Source organism: Sycon ciliatum, chromosome 7 (genome assembly GCF_964019385.1).
Source record: "Sycon ciliatum chromosome 7, ocSycCili1.1, whole genome shotgun sequence".
In the NCBI taxonomy this organism is placed as follows: Eukaryota; Metazoa; Porifera; class Calcarea; order Leucosolenida; family Sycettidae; genus Sycon; species Sycon ciliatum.
In genome coordinates, this window is record NC_088649.1 from 6,808,528 (window position 1) to 6,817,802 (window position 9,275).

The window sequence follows — 9,275 nt, forward strand, 5'->3', positions numbered from 1 at the left end:
CTGGACAGAAATTTAAAAAACGCAAAATAATCGTAATCGGTAATCTAAACGATTGCTCGATCGTTAGAGTTATCAAACGAGTACTCGATTATTCGGTATAATCGTTTCAGCCCTAGTTATGACGCATGCCGTTCTCGGCACTTGTGCCAGTGGTTGTGAGACTTATCCACTCACCCCCACCGTTAGGCGCTGCATCTGCCGCTAGGATTTACCGGGTGTTAGCGGCTGTCGTGAGTTCCCTTCGGGAACGGACACGATAATTTACTTTTTACTTATGACGCATGTACGAAGTCACTAGATTACACCCGCACCAGAGATGAAGGCGACAGCGCTAGGCACCGGCGGATTATGCCCGCATAATTATTGGCATGATTTGGTGGTTGAAAATTTGGAGCATAATTTGGCATCCTCTCGGAGGTAGGAGCATAACTACACGATTATATCACAGTTCTGGTATGTTTTGTTTGCAGTTTTATTTTACATCGCAAACCAAACGGGCATTGATGCCCAATATTATGATGGCGATAGAATAAAAAGTGTGGCTCGATAAAGCTGCACTTGAGAAAATGAGAAAACAGTCAATAGGAAGTATATGTAAATGGACCAGTAATTACAAGTCAAGTTCGAACGAATTAACAATCAGAGAGAAATAGGAAGATGAGGACCTATGCCAGAGGGAGGTACTATTCGGCCATATTAACCGTAGAAAAACACTTTCAGCAATCTTACGGGGTTGGACGACGAGTGGAGGTGAGTTCCTGTGGCAGGGTGTTCCAAAGCTTCACGGCGAAAACCAATGGTCGGCTGTCGCCAGATGTTCGCCGAGTTAGCTGAACAAACTATTTGCAATTGTCATTGCCACGGGTATTACTGGGAGGTTGGAGGGCTACTCTATCTTTCAGAAGAGGGCTGATGCTGCTGGTGTGGACACAGTGCATAAGGAAACGGAGTTTGCATTTGGCACGTTCAATTACAGGGGTCAGGGAAAGGCGAGTGTATAATAGGAGTGGTATGGGACGGGAAGGGCAGATTGGCTACGCAGCGAACACATCGCTTGTCGAGGACAGTGAGCTGGTGCCGCTGCTGAGCCGTGAGTGCAGAGAAGAACGCGTTTGATCCATAAAGCATGTCAGGAAGTATAAGGGCAGAATAGAAGAGGAGCGACTGGCGTTCAGATAGCGACGGGCGGATGGTTCCCACAAATTCTCAAGGTGGTTAGCTTCTGGGAAGTTTTAGGTACTATATGCTGGAGACCTGCGCGTCCCACCGAAGACAGGAATCGATCTGTTGGCCCAGAAAGGGAGCAGTGGTGGTCTGGGTGAGAGGCGTCCCGTTGCAGTTAACGTTGAGTTCCAGGGTAGTACGGCGTGATGCCTCAATGGTACATGGTGTTTACCCGTGCGTTCAGGTGCTGAAGGGTTCTTTCATATCAACTTACACAAATCCGACATTCATAATGGTACAATTTAATTACATGGCTTATTAGTTACAATAGCAATAAAGAGAACAAATTCTGCTGTCATCGCCACACTACAACAAAGTCATGAAGGTTTACCAAAATCGATTTTCTTGTCACAATCATCAGTGGAAAGACGTGACTGAAGAGAAGCCATGCTGAATCAATGATTAATATACATTCAATAATGTGTTACGAGAACAAAACAAAGTGCTAAAATAGAATGAGGGAAGGTGAGACAATAGAAGTGAAGTGAGAGCTAAGTGCAACAGGGGTGAGGAACTAATTGCAACGCTAGAACTGTGTAGTGAGACAAACAATCATGCTGTGCACTTACGAAAACAATCTTAACGCAACCTCATGTTTCGTCTGCTTACACAGATCAGGCTTATGCAAACGAATACAAACAGCCTCAAGTACTTTCAACTGACTAGCGTACCGTGCACGACAAAGAACAGAAAAAACCAAAATCATCATACACCTGCAGACACTTAGGGTGAGACAACAGATGAAGAAAAACGGCAGACTTCTTACGATCACAATCACCATCCTATTCCTCGTATCCACCAACCGCAACCTCGTCCTCCGTCTCATCTTCCAACTCGTTCTCAGTGTCGTCCTCCGTGTCATTCTCCTCATCAACACCAATCTGTCCCAGGCTCGCTTCATGTTGCTTAACCTCTGTTCGTTGACTCCTCCTTTGATGTTGATGGTAATTTGTTACCATTGTTGTTGTTATTCTTGTTGTTCCTGTTGTTAAATCTTCTGTTCCCAGTGTCTTCGCCGGACAAATGTCCCACGTATCTTTCTCTCCCTTGGAAAGGTAACCTCTCATTGTCCATGAGTCGCGTGGTCCGGAAAATTGTGCAACAAACGTACTACGCGGTACATTTTGTGCCCGTTTTCACAACTGTACGTGCGTTCACGGCGAGGAAGGATGTCCTACCAACCCAACTCGCATCTAAATTGGTATACCAATTTGAGTGCCGACAATGCGGTAGTCGGTACGTTGGTAGGACTCTTCAACATCTGAACGCACGTTTAAGCAGTACGTCCCATTGCACATGGTGACTGGCTCGGCACGGGCACTGCGGCCCAAACGCGGCAGGACACCTAAGAACCCTCGGTCACAGCCATCGTTAGCACAATTGCCGTCGTCGGCAATAGTGCCTCCATCACCCGTATCGAGAGCCGTGGAGATGGATAATGTGCACATTGTCACCACAACACAATGCACAATGAACAAGGAGAAAAAAGGCTGAAGGGAACGGAATTCAACAGAGAAAACAACACGATCAACATTCAAAGACCTAGACGATCAACGGCTAATTATTCAATGAATTTTTACAGTACTGGATGTCAAGCACCGGCGAAGACACTGGGAACAGAAGATTTAACAACAGAAACAACAAGAATAACAACAACAACAATGGTAACAAATTACCATCAACATCAAAGGAGGAGTCAACGAACAGAGGTTAAGCAACATGAAGCGAGCCTGGGACCGATCGGTGTTGATGAGGAGAATGACACGGAGGACGACACTGAGAACGAGTTGGAAGATGAGACGGAGGACGAGGTTGCGGTTGGTGGAGACGAGGAATCGGATGGTGATTGTGATCGTAAGACGTCTGCCGTTTTCTGTTGTCTCACCCTAAGTGTCTGCAGGTGTATGATGATTTTAGTTTTTCTGTTCTTTGTCGTGCATGGTACGCTAGTCAGTTGAAAGTACTTGAGGCTGTTTGTATTCGTTTGCATAAGCCTGATCTTTGTAAGCAGAAGAAACATGTAGTTGCGTTAAGATTATTTTCGTAGGTGCACTCACTACACAGTTCTAGCGTTGCAATTAGATCCTCACCCCTGTTGCACTTAGCTCTCACTTTACTTCTATTGTCTCACCTTCCCTCATTCTATTTTAGCACCTTGTTTTGTTCTCGTAACACATTATCGAATGTACTCTGATTTCAGAAATTTTCGGTGCTCAATATTTTCGGTATGAGGGCAACAGGCCAGGTTAGGTGAACAGAAATTTTCGGTACAGAGAAGAAGTTCCCTATTGGATTATGTGTGTTAGTGTTTGTTCGGTGTATTGAAATTTTAGATATGAAACAGGCGCACCGAAAGTACCGAAAATAAAAGTACACCAAAAATTTGTGAAATTACAGTATTATAATAGCTTTAAAAATTACACTTGAATTGTTTGCAGGCAACCTGCCTACACTCAAGAGAGCACTGCATTTCACACAAATCCATTGGTATCGTTACAACGTTTCGGTCTTTATGACCATCATCAGGAATGAAGTGGACATGGAAAGAACAGCAGTATAAAAGAAGGAGGCAAGCAAGCAAAGCGCGGTACATAGTGACAGCGCGCGTAGAGAAGTGCAAAGCACGTAATGGCGGGTGTGCATTACTACATATACATGACAACACAAGCACAAACGGCGAGGAAAGTAGATACTGCGCTACAGCAGTGATAACAGCCCAGTTCCAGTCTCACACCACCAGTGAGGTGTCTAGAGCCCCGCGACACTCGCAGTAAGGTGGTGTTATAGCAGATCCCAGCCACTGTTGCTGTTAATTTCCGGGGATCGCTCCCTGATATTGATGGCCTCCCGGATCCTCCTCCTGGGGCGGTCACGCTCGGAACCGAGAACCCGGATACCTGAGAAAGCCGTTGCTCCCAATGGCAATGGGTCAGATGCATGCATGTCCACTTCATTCCTGATGATGGTCATAAAGACCGAAACGTTGTAACGATACCAATGGATTTGTGTGAAATGCAGTGCTCTCTTGAGTGTAGGCAGGTTGCCTGCAAACAATTCAAGTATAATGAAGCTGCGTGAAGCGTCCTTCAAAATTTTAAAAATTACAGTATATAAATCATTGATTTAGCATGGTTATTCTTCAGTCACGGCTTTGCACTGATGATTGTGACAAGAAAATCGATTTTGGTAAACCTTCATAACTTTGTTGTAGTGTGGCGATGACAGCAGATTTGTTCTCTTTATTGCTATTATAAATAGTATTTTATTAATGCGATTAAGGTGGCAGACTACCCAAAAATTCGCTGAAAAATCGAATTTGTAAATTCATATTGAGTGCTACGTCAGTTGAAAGAGCATGAATAGCTGCAAATTCTCTGAAAATTGTGTCCCGATCTGACCGGCCGTTCAAGAGTTATGGCCGAAAATGTGCCCTTGCAAGGTAAGATATTTTTGTTGCACGCTGTCATTTGTTGGCAGCACTGTATTTGAATGTGAGCAGACCGTGCGCAACTTGTCGTATCATGGAAACACGCGAAAGTGTGCAGAATTTTGCTCCAAGTCCAAAAAATCAGGTTTTTGAGCCACGTATTGGGCTGCACGGCGGCGGGCTTTGCCCGCCGCCGTGCAGCAGGACTTTTGCCAGCACCCTCGTGACGTTGCAGATATGTGGCTTGATTATTGTAGTTGACGTTGATTTAGTGACTTTGGCAAGTTTGAGTCGTGTCAAGAAGTCAGGTAGGATTCAGTACTAGGCAGTAGTGAAACGTGAGTGGTAGTCTTTGCCGGTTTCTGAGGGTATCCTGGATTTGGTGTGCAGCGCTGTGGAAATGGCTTGCTGTGGAGGTCCCAGCACTGGATGTTGTATCAAAGGTACGACCTCGTAGCACGTGCTAAACCTAAAAAATTCAAAAATTGACTTGGGTCTGTGTGAGTGTGTGAGAGAACGCCCACTCGTTCCGTTGTGACAGATTCCAGGGCCTCGTTGAGGGGCCCTACCCGATCACCCATGGCTGCTTCTGGACTTGTTCTAGGTTTGGGTCCCGCGCACGGACAGAATGAGCACGAAAATGTGAAAAAATTGTAAATGCATTTGTTTGGCTCCTGGGTGGCTCGCACACCGTGGCACTATGCCGGAAATTTGAGTTTTTCCGGCCTGAAAAGCCTGTCAGTGAGGCGCAAGAACTTGTAAATCATGTCCTGAGGGCCAGCATAGTGGCAGGAGTGTGTGGTCAAAATTTCACTCAAATCCATTGAGAAACACCAAAGTTACGGTCAATTGAATGCCATATGAAATTTATGGGTAGGCTGCCCCCTTAATAGTATAAGTATTGTATTGTATTGTATTTATTTAAAAGGATTCTCCAAAAGCAAATGCATGCTTATCACGGAAGTCTCCTACATAAATATCGCAAGAAAAATGGGGAAATGGAAGTGAAGCGGACATTACAAAATGATGAATGAGAATACATGTATCTAAAATGGTTGTTCCTAATCGATTTTCTTGAGACTATCATCAGGGAAAAGTCGTCTCACAATAGAGGCTATACGGAGAAACAAACTACTTATAGGTTATAGGATAGTGGGAAGTACACAAGGTGAGGTGTGAAAAGAAAAAATAAAGTGGGAGAGAAGACGAAAGAAATTAGAAGAAAAGATTTGTGTACTTCCCACTATCCTATAACCTATAAGTAGTTTGTTTCTCCGTATAGCCTCTATTGTGAGACGATTTTTCCCTGATGATAGTCTCAAGAAAATCGATTAGGAACAACCATTTTAGATACATGTATTCTCATTCATCATTTTTGTAATGTCCGCTTCACTTATACTATTAATCGCATTAATAAAGTTATTGACTCGTGTTTGTCCGAAGTGGGTCATCGTCAATTGACTACATTCTAAGTAATACAGATGCTGTCTCAGGCGGTATTGTTCATGACTTTGAGCACTCCGATCACTGTTTGGTATGTGCAACCTTGACCACCCCCGACCCCTACTCTTTCCCGACTGACTGCAACCAGCGCCTGCCCAGTCGGGACTTTTCCAACACCAATATCAAGCAATTGGAGACCCTCTTAGAGTCCGCAAACCTCTGTACTTTCTCTCTCTCTTCCAGCGTGAATAGTATGGTTGACGAATGGACAAGTAAAGTTGACTCAGTGCTGGATTTGGTAGCGCCATATAAACCGTCTAAGCATTACCGACATGCTCCTCGTCGAAAGTGCCCCTTTGTTACGTCAGAGCTACAAGCACTAATTCGGAGGCGCAAAGCGGCCTTTCGCACGTGGCACAAGGGAGGTTCCACAGACACCAAGCTTTACAACAGCTTTCAGCGCCTTCGCACCCAATGTAACAATCTCTATCGTCGTCTGCGGAACCAGCACTGTCAGAGAATTTGTGCCGAATACAGAAAATCTCCGCGTCGCTTATGGGCTACAATCAACTATGTGACAAAGCGTAAACCAAAGTCGTCTCCCATTCTTGCACCTAACCTGAATGACCACTTCCATGCTATAGTCCACGACCCCACAAGCACGTACGACCTGCCGTCTGGACCGGTCCTTGAAGATGCATTGACCTCTTTCGATCGGGTCAGCACTACAGAGGTAGAGCGTGCTCTTCGCTCCCTTATACCGTGCAAGGCACCGGGTCCAGATGGCCTTCTGCCTGGTTTCCTCAAGGCCATGGTGTCCTCCTTGGCGCCTTCTTTGGCACAAATCTTCAGCGCGTCTCTTAGCAGTGGAGTGTTGCCTTCTGCCTTCTGCCTTTTCTGCCTTCTGCCCCGATCCCAAAATCCGCTCAGACCGACGTCTACAACGCAACGAGCTACCGCCCAGTTTCGCTGACGTCGATCCTGTCCAAAGTGTTGGAATCCGTGGTAATGTCGCAACTATTCTGTCACCTGGACTCGACTGCATTCCTACATGATCACCAATTTGGGTTCCGCCCAAATCGCTCCGTCCATCAACTGCTCTCTTTGGCAATTAATGACTGGTGTCTTGCTCGGGACCAGAGCCTGACCTCTGCTGTCGCGTTTGTTGACCTTAGTAAAGCGTTCGATCGTGTGCAGCATCAGCAGCTACTTTTGGCTTTGCACGAGATTGGTATCAGCGGATCAGCACTCTCATGGTTTAAATCCTACCTTTCTGGCCGAGCCCAGCGGGTCCTCAGGTGCGGTGAGGTCTCTCCATTTCTACCTGTCACTCGTGGGGTCCCGCAAGGCAGTGTCTTGGGCCCAACTCTGTTTAACATCTATGTTCGCCGCCTTCCTGCAACTGCTGACACATCCGGGACGAAATTGCTCGCTTTTGCGGACGACAAAACGGTGTACGCATCCTGTCCGACGGCAAAGGAGGCTGCAGATTTAGTTTACCACACGTTATCAGCACTCGCTACTGATCTTCAGCAACTTGGCCTGACTATCAATGAGAATAAGACTGTTGTAATGTTCATCGCTCCCAAGCGCTCGCCGGTCTGTTCCACGCCCACTATCTGTATCGATGGTAAAGTGCTGACAGAAGTGTCCAGTGCTCGCTGTCTGGGGGTTGTAATTGACAACAAGCTCTCGTTCACACCTCATTTTGATAAGCTTGTTGCCAAGGTGTCACGCAAAATTGGTGCTCTACGGCGTTCTTTTCGTCAACTGTCCCCGTGCGCTTGTCGCCTTTATGTGCTATGCGTAATTCAATCTGATCTAGAATTTGCATTTCAATCGTTCTTACCCTGCTTATCTGCAAAAGACCGTGGGCGCCTATTTGCTGTTCACCGTCGTGCGATCCGAGCTGCCTGTGGTGCCCATTACTGTGCTGACGTGGACCCCATTTACCACTCTCTTAAGCTATGCCCTCTGGACCACCGTTTCTTACAGTTGTTCATTAAATTTATCTTTCAGTGTAAAGTAGCTCACCCGGTTGCCAGTTTAGATTCTCTATTTTGTAGGCACAGTACACCTGCTTACACCACTCGCGGCTCTTCTGCAAATAATCTTTCGTTATGCCGATGTAAGACTGCATGCGGGTATCGCTCATTGTCTAGTAGGATTGCTTTACTTTGGAATGCTCTGCCCTTCGAAATGAAGTCTTGCAATACGTCTTCTGCATTTAACGCCCATCTTGCCTGCCTTCTTAATGACGGGCCACAATGTACCCGGTTAAAACAGCTCCTTTTGAAAATGTTTTCGATGAGTGATGTGTCGCTTTCTTTTGCTCTAATTGGTGCTTTTCTCCAATGTCATGCAGTCGTATTTATTCAGCTTTTATTTCTTGTGTACTTGCATACTGGTATTAGTTTAGTCCCACAATCTGCGATAAAATGATCCGCTGTAGCACCTACTCCACTTTTATGTTTATGTATCTATGTCATTCGGATCTTACCAAGTTGTACAATGTACTGTTGAGATACCGAATTCAAATAAATCAATACCATACCATACCATACCATACCATTGTCTCCTCGTCGCCTCTTCATAAATATTATTGTTGTCTCTGCGTCGATTATATACGAATTAGTTACACTTGAATTTGTCCGCCCTTGTAATTTGGCGATTTTCAAGACGATCACTTGTGTGTTCAGGGGGTGAGTACCCCAATCTTCTGGGATGCTGGCGTGGCTAAACGGTGCTGCCCCAGAAACTCTTCTAAAGTCAGGCAAGGTTGGCTTTTTAAATGGAGCTTGATTCGAGCTTGGTCGTAACACGCTGGTTGAATGGGTCGTTTGCAGACCCATACATCATGTGATATTTTGACCATTCTTGAGGGGTATGCTAATTTCAAAATTCCCTTCAGACACCCTTCAAGGGGGCGTGGCACAGGGGATCGTACTACCCAAGGAAACGGTACCTGGCATTTGGACGGAGATTTTGAGGGTTTGGGTAGGCATTGCCTGGTCTTCTCAGACATGCCCAACAAACGCGTCCCACTTAACTACGATCTGAACAAAATTAAACATTCTCAGATCAAAGGTTATGCAAGCATGATATGATTATTAACTTCTGACATAATACATGAGAAAGAGACCATGGAATATAACACAAATACAGAACTACATAATCCACA